The sequence below is a fragment of the Gorilla gorilla genome, chromosome 8 (assembly GCF_029281585.2).
Source record: "Gorilla gorilla gorilla isolate KB3781 chromosome 8, NHGRI_mGorGor1-v2.1_pri, whole genome shotgun sequence".
In the NCBI taxonomy this organism is placed as follows: domain Eukaryota; kingdom Metazoa; phylum Chordata; class Mammalia; order Primates; family Hominidae; genus Gorilla; species Gorilla gorilla.
The window spans coordinates 86,684,258-86,699,808 of record NC_073232.2 but is presented as its reverse complement, the minus strand read 5'-3'; the positions used below and the strand labels follow the sequence as shown (position 1 = coordinate 86,699,808).

The following is a 15,551-nucleotide window of genomic DNA, read 5'->3' as shown; positions in this document are numbered from 1 at the left end:
GTTGGGACTACATGTACATGCCATCACATCTAGCAAATTTTTTAAAAAATGTTTTTTAGAGATAGGGTCCCGCCATCTTGCCCAGGCTGGTCTCAAACTCCTTGGCTCAAATGATCCTCCTGATTTGGCCTCCCAAAGTGCTGGGATTACACTTGCGAGCCACCATGCCTGGCCTCTATCTTTTCTTTTTCTTTTTTTTTTCTACTTTATTTTATTATTATTATTATACTTTAAGTTTTAGGGTACATGTGCACAATGTGCAGGTTAGTTACATATGTATACATGTGCCATGCTGGTGTGCTGCACCCATTAACTCGTCATTTAGCATTAGGTATATCTCCTAATGCTATCCCTCCCCCCTCCCCCCACCCCACAACAGTCCCCAGAGTGTGATGTTCCCCTTCCTGTGTCCATGTGTTCTCATTGTTCAATTCCCACCTATGAGTGAGAACATGTGGTGTTTGGTTTTTTGTCCTTGCGATAGTTTACTGAGAATGATGATTTCCAATTTCATCCATGTCCCTACAAAGGACATGAACTCATCATTTTTTCATGGCTGCATAGTATTCCATGGTGTATATGTGCCACATTTTCTTAATCCAGTCTATCATTGTTGGACATTTGGGTTGGTTCCAGGTATTTGCTATTGTGAATAATGCCGCAATAAACATACGTGTGCATGTGTCTTTATAGCAGCATGATTTATAGTCCTTTGGGTATATACCCAGTAATGGGATGGCTGGGTCAAATGGTATTTCTAGTTCTAGATCCCTGAGGAATCGCCACACTGACTTCCACAATGGTTGAACTAGTTTACAGTCCCACCAACAGTGTAAAAGTGTTCCTATTTCTCCACATCCTCTCCAGCACCTGTTGTTTCCTGACTTTTTAATAATTGCCATTCTAACTGGCGTGAGATGGTATCTCATTGTGGTTTTGATTTGCATTTCTCTGATGGCCAGTGATGATGAGTATTTTTTCATGTGTCTTTTGGCTGCATAAATGTCTTCTTTTGAGAAGTGTCTTTTCTTAAATGAGATTATATGTGCCCTGGAATTTTGTAAATTGTAGGGCCCGTTAAACATCACCACTTCCCTGAAAAAGTCAGAGATTATCACTATTTTTTTTTTCCTAAAAAGAATACCAAGATCTTTTCTAGAGAAGATAAAGGCCTAACAACTCCTTATAATATATTTTTGTCATTATAGTTAGTTCCCAAGAGCATGAGCTTTCAATATAAAAGCTTGCATGGGGGAGGGTTAGTTTCAGCACTGTGTAAAAGCTCCTTTTAATGCAGCTGTTGTGGCATAGTGGTTGATCATGGAGGAGCATGTGAGTGTGGGTTAGGAGAGCTATAACTGTAGAACCTAAATGGGTATATCACTGTGACACTGGTAGTAATGTCCTCAACCATAATCACAATAGAAGAGCCTCTGTAGGACTCTGAGAATATTATTGAACAGAAACTGAGTTTCTGCAAGAAGCACAGGCAGTTGAATACTGATTAGTCTCTCCCTTTCTTTCCATATTTGGCACTTGTAAGCAGGATTAAACTCTTCTTTTTATTAAGCCCTTAGATTATTGAACAATCTGTAAGTGAGAAACCCTAAAATGGGATTATTGGCCCTTTCCTTCCTTCCTTTCCTCCTCCCCTCCCTCTCTCCTTCCTTCCTTCCTTCCTTCCTTCCTTCCTTCCTTCCTTCCTTCCTTCCCATTAGACCACTTTTCCCATTGATTCTCCTCTTTTGGAAAAGGAGAAGCTGTGAAGGTGCAGTCTCTGGGGACTGAGGAGGCAACTGGCATGGTAGACAGATAAGTTACATACAGAGAGTTTGAGCAAATAAATAGACATATTGAGAGGATAATGAGAGTCAAGTTTCTCACTATTGAAAAAGGGATTTATAAACATGGAAGGAGGAAGGCTGGAGAGAAGCCTGAGGTGCTGGGCTGAAATGGAAAGTATTGATATATAGATGGATGTGTTTAGTATATATGCACTGAGAGATATAGATATAGAAATAGACATAGATGTATGTGTATGTGTCTATGTGTACACACACACACATCTATCTCCTAGCTCTGTTGTCTGAGACAGTATAGAAACAATGGCAACCCAGGAGAAATAATCTTACGAAGTGCCTAGATCTTGATTTCCAAATATCCATATCTGCTGAAGGTGGTGGAAATGATTGGTTCCAGGATCGAGGCAGAGAAAGTACGAGATTTTTCTTTTTCTTTTTTTTTTTTTTTTTTTGAGATGGAGTCTCACTCTGTCGCCCAGGCTGGAGTGCAGTGGCACCATCTCGGCTCACTGCAAGCTCCACCTTCCGGGTTCACGCCATTCTCCTGCCTCAGCCTCCTGAGCAGCTGGGACTACAGGCGCCCGCCACCACTTCTGGCTAATTTTTTGTATTTTTAGTAGAGACGGGGTTTCACTGTGTTAGCCAGGATGGTCTCGATCTCCTGACCTTGAGATCCGCCCGTCTCGGCCTCCCAAAGTGCTGGGATTAGAGGCTTGAGCCACTGTGCCCGGCCACGAGATGATTTTGGACTACTTTTGCTCATGAGAGTAAGGAAATGCTTAAAGAATGAAGACTTGTCCAAGGACAGAGGAGCCAGCTTGAAGGGATCCAAGCTGTCAAATCTAGACCAAAGTAATGATAGTCACAGATTACAACTCCTTGAATAAAGTAGGAATCCACAAGCCCATACAGATGTAAATAAATAAGCAGAGAGAAGGGAAAGTTCTTCCTAGCAGTAGAATGTCAAATTTGTTATAAATTTGAAATTATTTCAAAAAATTTCATCTATGCAGTACAAGCAGATAGTGTTCATAACATAAATGTAGATCCAAAATTGTATAGTTTTGAAAAGACAACAATGTGAATGTTGGCATGATTCTAAGCAACAACTCACAACGCATGAGCTAGGTGTGGTGGCTCATGCCTGTAATTCCAGCACTTTGGGAGGCTGAGGCAGGAGGATCACTTGAGCTCAGGAGTTTGAGACCAGCCTGGGCAACATCGTGAGATCTTGTCTCCACACACACACAAAAAAACAGAAAGCAGAAAACAAAAAATAAATTAGTGGGATGTGGTGGTGCACATCTGTAGTCCCAACTACTCAGGAGGCTAAGATGGCAGGATTGCTTGAGCCTGGAAGGCTGCAGTGAGCTATGTGATCACAGCACTGCACTCCAGCCTGGCAAACAGTGAAACCCTGTCACACACACACACAAAAAAATCCACACACTTTTTCAATAAAATATGAGTCTTTCTGCCCTTTGGACCAAGAGTTCTCAGCAGAGATTCCTTCTATGCTGCCATCTGCTAGCACTGGTACCCAGCTTCGGTAAACACCATTCATAGCGAGAGAAATTGAGGGCTACATTATTATTCCTTTTTAACACACGGGAGGAGAAGGTAAAATAAACACTGGGATACTTACTCATTAGAAAATAAGTTGTTGGAGTTTGGGCCTGGCATGGTGGCTCAAGCCTGTAATACCAGTACTTTGGGAGGCCAATGTGGGCAGATCACTTGAGTTCAAGAGTTTGAGACCAGCCTGGCCAACTTGGTGAAACCCCATCTGTACCAAACAAACAACAGCAACAACAACAACAACAAAAGAAAATTAGCTGGGGGGGAGGGGGTGGCACATGCCTGTAGTCCTAGCTACTCAGGAAGCCAAGGTGGGAGAATCGCTTGAACCCAGGAGGTGGACGTTGCAGTGAGCCGAGAAGATGTCACTGAACTCCAGCCTGGGCAACAGAGTGAGCCTCTGTCTCAAAAAACAAACAAACAAAAAGGGGTAATTGGACTTTGAACTTAAAAAGTAGGAGAGAGAGGACAGAGAGGGAGAGAGAGAGGGGAAAAAAGAAACTTATTTCTTGTGTGTACCCTGAGGGCAAATACACAGGTCATATAGTTTACAAGTATAGGTTTGAGCCACTTGGAGCAACATGATAGTCAGAAAACTCCTCTCCCCATCAGTTGAGGCTCAGTTTTGTGCTATGAATAGGTAGAAAGGGGCAAGCGAAGAGCTGAGTCTTACAGTGCTCATGGCCAGCATAGGCTGTGGCATTACCTGGCAGATACCCACCACACGGTATTAATAAATGCTTTCAAGATCTAGTCCCTGTTTACCGCCCCAGCCTCATTTCTCGGCACTCCCTCCACTCTAGGTTCTAGCCATACTGAATTACTTGCAGTGCTAGAATGGTATATATCCCTTTCACCTCCTGTCAGGATGTGACATCCTGTCGAACTCTTCTCAGTATCTGAAATCCTCTACCCGAACCCTAGCCAGGTAGCAGGGACTTCCTGAATGAAGACTCCCTGCATGCCTGAGTGTGTTTTTGAGTAATACCTGCTCTGGATTCCTTATTGCCAGGTGCCAGTGTACACCCATCAAACCTGTGATCTGTTGACTGAGACCATGTAATCAAAAAACCTGCTTGTCAGACTATGAGCTTCCATGGAACCCTGAACCTCTTAGTAGCACTCATTGCACTTGTAATTTTTTTTTTTTTTGAGACAGAATCTCGCTCTGTCACCCAGGCTGGAGTGCAGTGGCACGATTTCCACTCACTGCAACCTCTGCCTCCCAGGTTCAAGCGATTCTCCTGCCTCAGCCTCCCAACTAACTGGGATTACAGGCACCCACCACCATGCCCGGCTAATTTTATTTTTAGTGGAGACAGGATTTCACCATGTTGGCCAGGCTAGTCGCAAACTCCTGACCTCAGGTGATCCTCCCACCTTGGCCTCCCAAAGTGCTGGGATTACAGGTGTGAGTCACCATACCCAGCCAGCACTTGTAAGTATTGAATGTTTGTCTTTGCCTTTGAGCTTGTGAAGGCAATGACTGTCTGTCTTGTTTACTACTCTAGTTTTAGTCATAGCACGATACCTGGAACATGACAAGTATTCAGTACATGTTTTGATGGAATTTCCTTGGACCTAGAGTGGGGTCTGTTTTTCCATTATATGTCCCCACAGTTGAGTGGTTTAGCTCCAGATCTCAACCTCTTCTACCATGCCCTGTCACCTGGAGAAACTGAGACTTGCCTGGCTGTGTTCTGTGGTTGGATAGCTACAAAGATGGCAATGGAGGTCAGATTTTGATGACCTGCACCATTGCTTATAATTTTAAAATCATGGACTCCTGACCAAGTGACCCTGGGATTCTCCTTAAGGTTGGAAAGGATGTTTGGCAAGAGACTCAACTTGATCAAGAGGATTTTTAAATGAATATTAAGGAAGAGAGGGAAAAATAAATAATTAGTAATATCTAATTAGTATCCAATGCCAGGTACTATTCTAAGTCCTTTATATGCATTAACCCATTTAGTCCTTGCAGTAACCACATAAGTTAGAAATTATTATTACTATGACTATTTAAAGATAAAAAACAGAGCCATTTGTCCAAGGTCACCCAGCTAGTCAGATGCTGAGCTGGGATTCATACTGGGGTGGCCTGGCTTCAGAGTCTGTGCCCACAACATCTGTGCTCTTCTGTCTTTCAAAACTCCAAAGCTTGCTGGGTGTGGTGGCTCACGCCTGTAATCCCAGCACTTTGGGAGGCCAAGGCTGGCAGATCATGAGGTCAGGAGTTTGAGACCAGCCTGGCCAATATGGTGAAACCTCGTCTCTACTAAAAATGCAAAAATTAGCTGGGCGTGATGGCATGCACCTATAATCCCAGCTACCCATGAGCCTGAGGCAGGAGGATCACTTGAACCCGGGAGGCGGAAGTTGCCGTGAGCTGAGATGGAGCCACTGCCCTCCAGCCTGGGCAACAGAGTGAGACTCCATCTCAAAAGAAAACAAACAAACAAAAAAATACCTCTAAAGCTTAATGCTCAGAAAAGGCATTGTGTGAAAGGGACAGAAAAATGAATACTTCTCAGTTTAAAATAACAACAACAACAACAAAACTAAATCTGGTCAGATAAGGATTGACCTCAGATGTAAAAATACCAAAATATAGTGTAGAGACAACAATCAAGTGAATGTTAAATTTTAATATGCTCATATACCCAGCAGACAAAATTATATCCAACTTTTAGGTTCCCTTCCTGTCCATGTCCATGTGGATACCTATAAACATGACAGACACAATTTTTTAAAAATAAAATTTTAAAAAATGTTTCTTAGAGACAGGTCTTACTATGTTATCGAGGCTGCCCTTGAACTCCTGGCCTCAAGCGATCTTCCCACCTCAGCCTCTCAAGTAGCTGGGCCTGTAGAAGTGCACCACTGTGCCCAGCTGACAGATACAATTTTCAATTTTGTCTTTTTAATGTAACGTCATCATAACCATTTTACTATATTACTAGTTATCAAGACTATGACACCATATTATCTTCATTTACATTTTTGTTAACTCATTGAAGATTTTTTCTGTGTTTGTTTACAAATTGTGTATCTGTATTTGTCTGATCTCACACTGCTATAAAGAACTACCCGAGACTGGGTAATTTATAAAGAAAAGAGGTTTAATTGACTCACAGTTCTGCAGGCTTAACAGGAAGCATGGCTGGGAGGCCTTAGGAAACTTAAATCACGGTAGAAGGCAAAGGGGAAGCAAGCACCGTTTTCGCATGGCGGCAGGAGAGAGAGAGAGAGCACGAAGGGGGAAGTGCCACACAATTTTAAACCATTAGGTCTCATGAGAACTCACTCACTATCATGAGAACAGCAAGGGAGAAATCTGCCCCCATGATCCAATCACCTCCTACCAGGCCCTTCCCTTGACAGGTAGGAATTGCAATTCCACATGAGATTTGGGTGGGGACACAGAGCCAAACCATATCAGTATCCATATATAAATTGTCTATTCATACTTGGCCATTTGTGTATTAAAATCCTAACTATATTTTACAAACTTATTTGATTCCTTTTTACAATATAGGCATTATATGCTACTTCTCTGGTGATAAAATTATATTTTCTGTGGCTTTATACCAATTAAAAATATGTTATGTATATAGCTTATTCATTTTTGTGTGAAGTATGAGCATAGGCCAAATTTAGATCTTCAGACTACACAATTATTATTTCTTCAACAATGGTATTGAATCACTTTTCTCATCTGTACCCCCTCTCCTTTGTTTTTAGCTCCAGAACTCATAGAAATGGTAAGATGAGATTAACAACCAGAATGTGGTAATTAAAAGAGATACTTTATGAACAACATACTATCAAATCTGAATTAGATAGTATGTTGATATTAGATATTAGAAGGGAGAATGGCAGTGTATTAGTCCACTTTTTCTACACTCATATATTGAGTACTTACTATGTTACCCAGGCTGCACTTGAACTGTTGAGCTCAAATGATCCTCCCACCTCAGCCTCTCAAGTAGCTAGGGCTATAGGTGTGCCCTGTGTCTGGCTGACAGGTGTATTTTAGGTGCTTGGGACACACCAGCAAACAATGAGAAAATCCTTGTCCTATAAAATTTATAAAATTTTTGTGTATTTGAGGAAGGTTAAATAAATTAAATAAATAAAAATAAAACTTATTAAATGATGATCAGTGAGAAAAAAACATAAAACAGGAGAGAGGGTTAAGAAGATTCCAATTGCCTGTGGAGACTACAATTTTAAGTGAATTGTTCTGGAAAGGGTTCACTGTGAAGGAGGCCAGTGCTATGGTTTGAGGCCCATCCCCACCAAGTTCATGTGTTGGGAACTTAATCCCCAGTGCAACAGTGTTGGGGGGGTCGAAAAAAAGATGATTAAGTCATGAGTGCTATTCCTTCATGAATAGATTAATGTCATCATTGCATGAATAGGTTAATTATCCTGAGTGTGGATTTGTTATACAAGTGAGGCCAGCCCTCTCTTGCTCCTCTCTTAACACTCTCTTGCCCTTACACCTTCTGCCATGGAATGACACAGCACAAAGGCCCTTGCCAGATGCCAGTACCATACTCTTGGGCTTCCCATCCTCTAGAACCATGAGCCAAACAAATTTCTATTAATTATAGATTAGCCAGTCTCTGGTATTCTGTTATAGCAGCACAAAATGGACTAAGTCAAAAAAATTGGCATTGAGAAGTAGAGCTTTTGCTATAACAAATACCTGAAAATGTAGAAGCAAATTTGGAAGTAGATGGTGGGTAGAGGCTGAAAGAAATTGGAGGAGTTGCTAGAAAAAGCCTAGTTTGTTATGAATGAAAAATGAAGGACAACTCTCGTGAGGGCTCAGGAGAAGAGGAGAGCTGTAGAGAAAGTCTGAATCTTCTTAGAGATTACTTAAGTGGTCATCATCAGAATGTTGATAGAAATATGGACAGGGAAGACCATTCTGATGAGGTCTTAGATGGACATTAGAAACAAGATATTGGAAAATAAAGACCACCCTTGTTATATGATTGGTAAGACCTTGGGAGAATTGTGTCCATGTCCTAGGTCTTTGTGGAAAGTAGAATTGAAGAGTGACATACTAGGATATCTGGCAGAAGAAATATCTAAGCAGCAAAGCATTCAAGGTGTGGCAAGCCTCCTGTATTAGTCTGTTTTCATGCTTCTGATAAAGACATACCTGAGACTCAGTGATTTATAAGGAAAAAGAAGTTTAATGGACTCACAGTTCCACATGGATGGGGAGGCCTTCACAATCATGGCAGAAGGCAAAGGGTACTTTTTTGTTTTATTTTTTCTTTTTTTGAGATGGGATCTCCCTCTGTTGCCCAGGCTGGAATGCAGTGGCGTGATCTTGGCTCACTGCAACCTCTGCCTCCTGGGTTCAAGCAATTCTCGTGCCTTAGCCTCCCAAGTAGCTGGGATTACAGGTGAGCACCACCATGCCTGGCTAATTTTTGTAATTTTAGTAGAGATGGGGTTTCACCATGTTGGCCATGCTGGTCATGAACTCCTGACCTCAGGTGATCTGCCCACCTTGGCTTCCCAAAGTGGTAGTTTTACAGGCTTAAGCCACCGCACCTGGCCAAAAGGCACTTCTTACACGGCAGCAGGCAAGACAGAATGAGAGCCAAGCAAAAGGAGTTTCCCCTTATAAAACTGTTGGATCTCATGAGACCTTCTCGATACCACAAGAACAGTATGGGAGAAACTGCCCCTGTGATTCAATTACCTCCCACCAGGTCCTTCCAACAGCATGTGGGAAATATAGGAGTTATAATTCAAGATGAGATCTGGGGGGAGACATAGCCAAACCATATCACCTCCTTTTGGTCAACTTGCAGTAAAATGAGAGAGGTGAAAAATTATTTCAGGATGGAATTTACAATTTAAAAGGGAACACAGTGGGAAGATTTGGAAAACCCTCAGCCTGGCCATGTCAAGAATAAAAAAGTGTATTAGGGAGAGAATACTAATGGTGTGGCCAAGTGAATAATATGTCTAGAAGGGAACTAGGTGCTATTTATGAAGACAATGAGAGAATGACCTCACAGGCGGTTCAGAGATCTTTGTGGCAAGCCAAAACTTTCAGGACAAGCTTTCAAGAGAGGCACTTACAGTACTTTAGCATTCACGGCCCAGAGCTGCCTCAGAACTCCGCTTCCTGCATCTCAGCATAATGCTTCTTGGCCATGCCAGCCATAGCTTTAGTAGGCCCAGGTGTGGTTTGTGCTGCTGCTTTGGAAGGTGCAAGTAGCAAGCTTTGGCAGTGTCCAGGCGGTGCTGACTCTGTAGATACGTAGAGTGCATGAGCTGTGGGGCCATGACAGCCTCCAACTAGATTTCATTTTTTTTTTTTTTTGAGATGGAATTTCCCTCCGTCGCCCAGGTTGGAATGCAGTGGCGTGATCTTGGCTCACTGCAACCTCCACCTCCCAGGTTCAAGCAATTCTCCTGCCTCAGCCTCCCAAGTAGCTGGGATTACAGGCACATGCCATCACATCCAGCTGATTTTTGTATTTTTAGTAGAGACGGAGTTTCACCATGTTGGCCAGGCTGGTCTCGAATTCCTGACCTCAAGTGATCTGCCTGCCTTGGCCTCCCAAAGGGCTGGGATTACAGCCATGAGCCACCATGTCCGGCCCTCCATCTAGATTTCAAAGGACATTGCAGACAATCTAGAGGCCCAGGCAGATACTTATCTTAGGGGCAGAGCCCCTGCAGAGCGCCCTGACTAGGGCAATGCCTAATGGAGCAGTGGGAGTTGGGTAGCCTCCAAAACCCCAGAACTCTAGGGCCACCAGTGTGCAGCTCCAGACTGGGGAAGTTGCAGGAATGAGATTCCAACCCCTGAGAACTGCTGGGTGGACTAAGCCCAGCAAAGCCATAGGGGTGGGGCTGCCTGAGGCCCTGGACACCCAACCTCCACTCCAATGTGCCCAGGATGTGGGACATGGAGTCAAAAAAGGTTATTCTTCATCTTTAAGACTCAATGTTGTTTTCCTCATTGGGTTTGGACTTGATCGGGACCAGTTATCTGTTTCTTCTTGCCTATTTCTCCCTTCTGATATGAGAATGTCTATCCTATGCCTGTCTCACCATTGTACTTTGGAGGCAGGTATTTTATTAATTTCATACGCTCATAAGTGGAGAGGAATTTGCCTCTGGATGATTCATGCCTCGAGTCTCATCCATATCTGATTCAGATGAGACTCTGGACTTTGGATTTTTGAGTTGGTGCTGTAATGAGTTAAGACTTTTGGGGCTATTGGGACAAAATGAATGTGCTTTGCATTGTGAGAAGGACGTGAATTTTGGGGGCCAGAGGCAAAATGCCATGGTTTGAATGTGTTGCTCAAAGTTGATGTGTTGGAAACTTAATCTCCAATGCAACAATGTTGGGAGGCAGGGCCTAATAAGAGGTAATTAGGTCATGAGGGCTCTGTCCTCATGAACGGATTAATGAAGTTATTGGGAGAGTGGCTTTGTTATAAAGGCGAATTTGGCCCCCTTTTGCTCTCTCTACAAAGCTTTTTCCAACTTTTCCATATGGTACTTGTTGACTATCTGTCTTGGGTTGGTATTTAGCCCTGGATGGAGTTTACAACCCACTTTAAACTGCATTCCCAAGCAACCCAACTCCAGGAAGATCTGGGCTTGGTCAACCAGGCCTGCTACCAGTCTCACACTGTTCACATTCTCCATCAGCACTTGGGCCTGAGCTGCACTAGAGAGTGAGTCTTCCATACGTCACATTTTCCACTCCTGACCACTGGGCAAGGATTCAGCACTAGGTTCTTCCCAATTCACTCGCCATTATTAGAGGGAATTTTTGTTAGTTTCTTTTCCGCTGATGACGAATATGTTTAAGTCCAGCAGGCTGCTATGCCTGATCTGAGGTTGTGAAACATACACCTTAACTAATACAGAGAGAAAGCAAAGGCAAGTGGCTGTCTAATGGAAGAATGTCCTAGGCAGGGGTAACAGCATGTGCAAAGGCCCCGGGGCAGGAGCATGTTCGTCACAGCAAGGAACAACAAGGAGGCCAGAGTGGCTGGAGTGGGGTGAGAAAGGAAACGAGATCAGAGAAATAAAGTGTGTGCAGATTGCGTAGGTTCATAGAGCCTAAAAACATTTAATGAAGGATCTATAAATTGGAGCAAGAAACACAAAGAACATTTGGATTAATACAAAATGAGAGAGAAGGTAGGTGACAATTCTATGAACTCGAATACAGGCTGCTGGGACAAATGCAGGATATAGGTGTCACATTCTTAAGTGGATTCTAAATCTAGCATAGATGTTTTATGCTCTAGTGAGAAGTATATGGGCTTTGTAACTATATAAACAAGCTGAAATTCAAGCAGAGTGATTTTAGGAAACCTGCTAAAATTTTCCAAGACTCAACTTCAACATCTGTAAAATAGATACGTAAAATGTACATAACCATCGTATGTTAAATGAGTATAATACCTATCGTAGAGTTAGAATATGAGAAGCTATTCTAGGCTACCTACTTTATTCCACCATCTGTAATCAAATCCGTGTTGGTTAACATTTCTTTTCTTTGTTCTTAAGGATGAGACACTGTTACAGTTTCTTCTCAAAGAACATTAAAAAAATCTATTAACAGAAACTCTTGAGATAATCTGCACCTGCTTTAGCCATAGATGAAAGCCATCATCACCTTTCTCTTAGTTTGCATATAGGCTTTAAAAAATATTCATTTTATAATACATGTGTCCCTAAACCTCACAAGCCTGTGGCTACAAAATAAGATCTCATCTAAAAAATATTTAAACTGTAACAACTTTGAGCCCCCACACTAGTTTAGCAAAGTCCAATCTTTCTGTCATCTCTCATGAGCAGTGTTGATTTTTAGTGTACTTCTTTATAAAAATATCTTTTTCTATTTTTATCTGTGTTATCTGCTCTTACTTTTCTCCTTATACTATAAGACCAGCCCATGTTCACAGTCTGGTGTACAGCTTAAGCTACTTTTTCTATATGTATATATTTATTTATAAACATATTCATACATACACATACTTTGTCACTTGTCTTACATATATGGAATTATACACACTCCTGTGAATGTTACTTTTGTCATTCAATAATATTGTCTGGAAATCTATCAGCACTGACTAATTTCACCCATTGTGCCCTTGATAAGCAAACAAAAACAAACAAAACAAAACAAAATACTTGTTCCATGTTGCCAAAGAACAATCCACAGAACAATTGGGGGAAATATAACTAAAGAGCTCCTTCATGTAATTTTTCCAAAACAAAGGAAATCTGTTCCAAGGGATAATTGATGTCACTACTGCTTGTGGCAGAAAATGTCTGGCAACTTTTAAATAAAACTTTTTCAGATTGAGAACAAAAGAAAACAAAACAAAAATAAAAATAGAGCCCTACTTTCACCAGGCACCCTGTAGCAGCCTGATGTGTTAACTGGTTTTGGAAAAGAACCCAAGTGATAGTCTTGATATAGAATATTGGGAGTGCTGGGATCCACCCAGAATTTTTTTAATGCTCTTAAGTGGGCAATGCCTGCTATCTGATGCCAAAATTTCACCAGAGGAAAAATGATGCCCCACCATTAATAGACTAAAATCAGCAGGATAAAAATGACAAGTAGTAAATGTTAGGTTGTGCGCTTATGTTAGTAGTCAATTTCACACATTTTACTAGCATAGAAAAGGGAGAACTGGTGGTAGAAGTTGATGGGAAGGATGGTTAGGCAGTTTTAGCAAATTTCAAGTTTAACATGAGCAAATAGTGTTAAGCAGTTATTAAGTAAGCAGTGCAATCTAGGACTCTATTAATAGAATTGTACTGCTCAGATCCCAGTGAGTAATGGACGCTTTATACTTTTGTGGTCAGCCCTTATTTGGAGTTCAGAGGTAGGTGCCTCGTTTTGAGAGGTATGCTGAAAAACCTCCTCCAGGGAGGATAATTATAGGGGATTGGGTTGTAATTTCACTTGAAAGGTTCTAGTTTTTTTTTTTTTTTTTTTAAGAGAAAAACAGTCTGAATTAAATTTTTTAAAATGCTAACATTTATTCATTGTAAGGGGTAGGGACATGAGAGTTGGGAAAAAAAATTATACTTTATAATAGTAGCCATAAATACTTTCCCAACTTAATCACCACTGATAATTTCTCACTAATCTTGTCATTAGCCTCTTGTTTCGGGCATGCTCATTACCTCTTTTAGTAACTAGGTTCTTTTTGGCTATGTTACATATGCCGTTCTCTATATTAGGAATCCAATTAATATTTATATTTGCTTTTTGTTTTATTTTTATTTTATTTTATTATTTTGTTACAGGGTCTCATTCTGTCGCTTAGGCTGGAGTGCTGTGGTGCGATCTCAGCTCACTGCAACCTCCACCTCCCGGGTTTAAGCGATTTTCTGGCCTTAGCCTCCTGAGTAGCTGGGATTACAGGCACCTGCCACCAGACCTGGCTAATTTTTGTATTTTTAGTAAAGACGAGGTTTCACCATGTTGGCCAGGCTGGTCTCAAAGTCCTGACCTCAAGTGATCTGCCTGCCTAGGCCTCCCAAAGCACTGGGATTACAGGCATGAGCCACCATGCCCAGCCTATTTTTATTTTTTAAAATGTAAAAAATCCAGTAAGTATAGATTGAGCATTTTCCAAATCCCAGATGCATTAGTTGGGGCAAAGGGTAAGTCATGGGAAGAGATCCAGTGATGCAGCCTAAAGAGCAAAGAAGTTTATTTCCCTTCCACATAATAGTCCAAGGTGTCCAGCTCAGGTGAATGGGACAGCTTTTCTCTGGGCAGTCACAGAGTGACTCAGGCTCCTCCGGTGTATGGCTCCACCATCTCTATGGCCTTGCTGTTGTCTGCGTGGAGGCTGAGTCAGAGTCCTGTCTGGGTTCTAGTCAGCTGGGAGGAGAGAAAAGGGCAAGGAGAAAACATAACCACTTCTAAGACGGAAACTCAGAAGTGTTCACCATCACTTATGTTCATTACCCATTGGTAAGAACTTAGTCACCAGTAAGTAGGTCATCTAACAGAAAGGGAGGTCTGAAAATGTAGTTTAACCGCATGCTCAGGAGGAAGAAGGGGAGAATGAATTTTTGGTGAACCACTGCAGACTAGTCTCCACCTTACTAGATGATGCGCTACGTGCATGAGAATTTTCCCTTCTCTTCTTTCTCTATCCAGGACACTTGTTCTCTTTAAAATCCACTTCATATCTTCTAGGATACATTTTCTAAATAGACAATCCTGCTCTGCATTTTAAAATTATGTCTATAATATAAATTTCATTTTATCCAACATCTTTAAATCTGTCAATTCCTATTGATTAATACCTACTGTGTGCCAGTTATTACACTGACAGCAAGAATTAGGTAGTAAGGAAAATAGATACAGTTCCTGCCCCTCATAGAACTTAAGAGACCAGTGGGGGAAACAGATACTGTATGTTTACTTAAGTTATTAAAGGTACAGTGAATAATTTTAAGTGTAATCTAAATTAAATGCATAAGTTAATTAAAAGTAGAAGTAGAAGTCATGATGAGTGCTATGAAGGCATAGAACACAGTACCATGAAAAATTATAAACAAGGTTCTGTTTTAGACTGGATGTTTGAGGAAGGCACAGTGAACATGAATCAACTTACGTTTAAAATTTAGAATTACATCTCATTTGAATCTCTTTTTCTCAGCTGAGTGCAAAAGAGTGCAACCAGGATGAAAAGAGTTCTAGAGAGGTGACATGAGAGGACTTCTCGAAAGATCCCTTGTCTTGAGAAAACTTAAATACTGGCAGAGTGGGAAACAGGATCAGGGAGGCGGGGTAGCACATGTTATAGCAGTTTCCATATACTGAGCGGCTGTCATACAGAAGAGAGACTACATTTGCTTTACTCCCAAGGATAAAACTAGGAACAATTAGAGGGAGCTGAAGAGATGAAGCTTTTAGATCAATAAAACAAACAAACAAACAAACACACACACACACACACACACACACACACACACACACACACACACACACACACAGCAAACCAAAACGTTCCATCAAATAGAGTATCTAAAAGACGATCTCATTAGATGGTGTCATTCCACAGAGGTGGAATGACAGTCTGTCAGGCACACTGGGGAGGAAATTCCTAAACAGGATTAGAAGTTTACTAA

The 15,551-nt window shown here is 41.5% G+C and overlaps 1 long non-coding RNA gene across 1 annotated transcript in view; it reads right to left on the bottom strand.

The window, feature by feature from the left end:
- Positions 1-14,102: 14,102 nt before the first annotated feature.
- The window catches only part of LOC109028654 (uncharacterized), a 31,968-nt gene continuing 30,519 nt past the window's right edge, over positions 14,103-15,551 (bottom strand). The window contains exon 3 of the long non-coding RNA XR_008669017.2: positions 14,103-14,292. This is a non-coding gene — a long non-coding RNA (uncharacterized lncRNA). The remainder of the gene's footprint in view (positions 14,293-15,551) is intronic.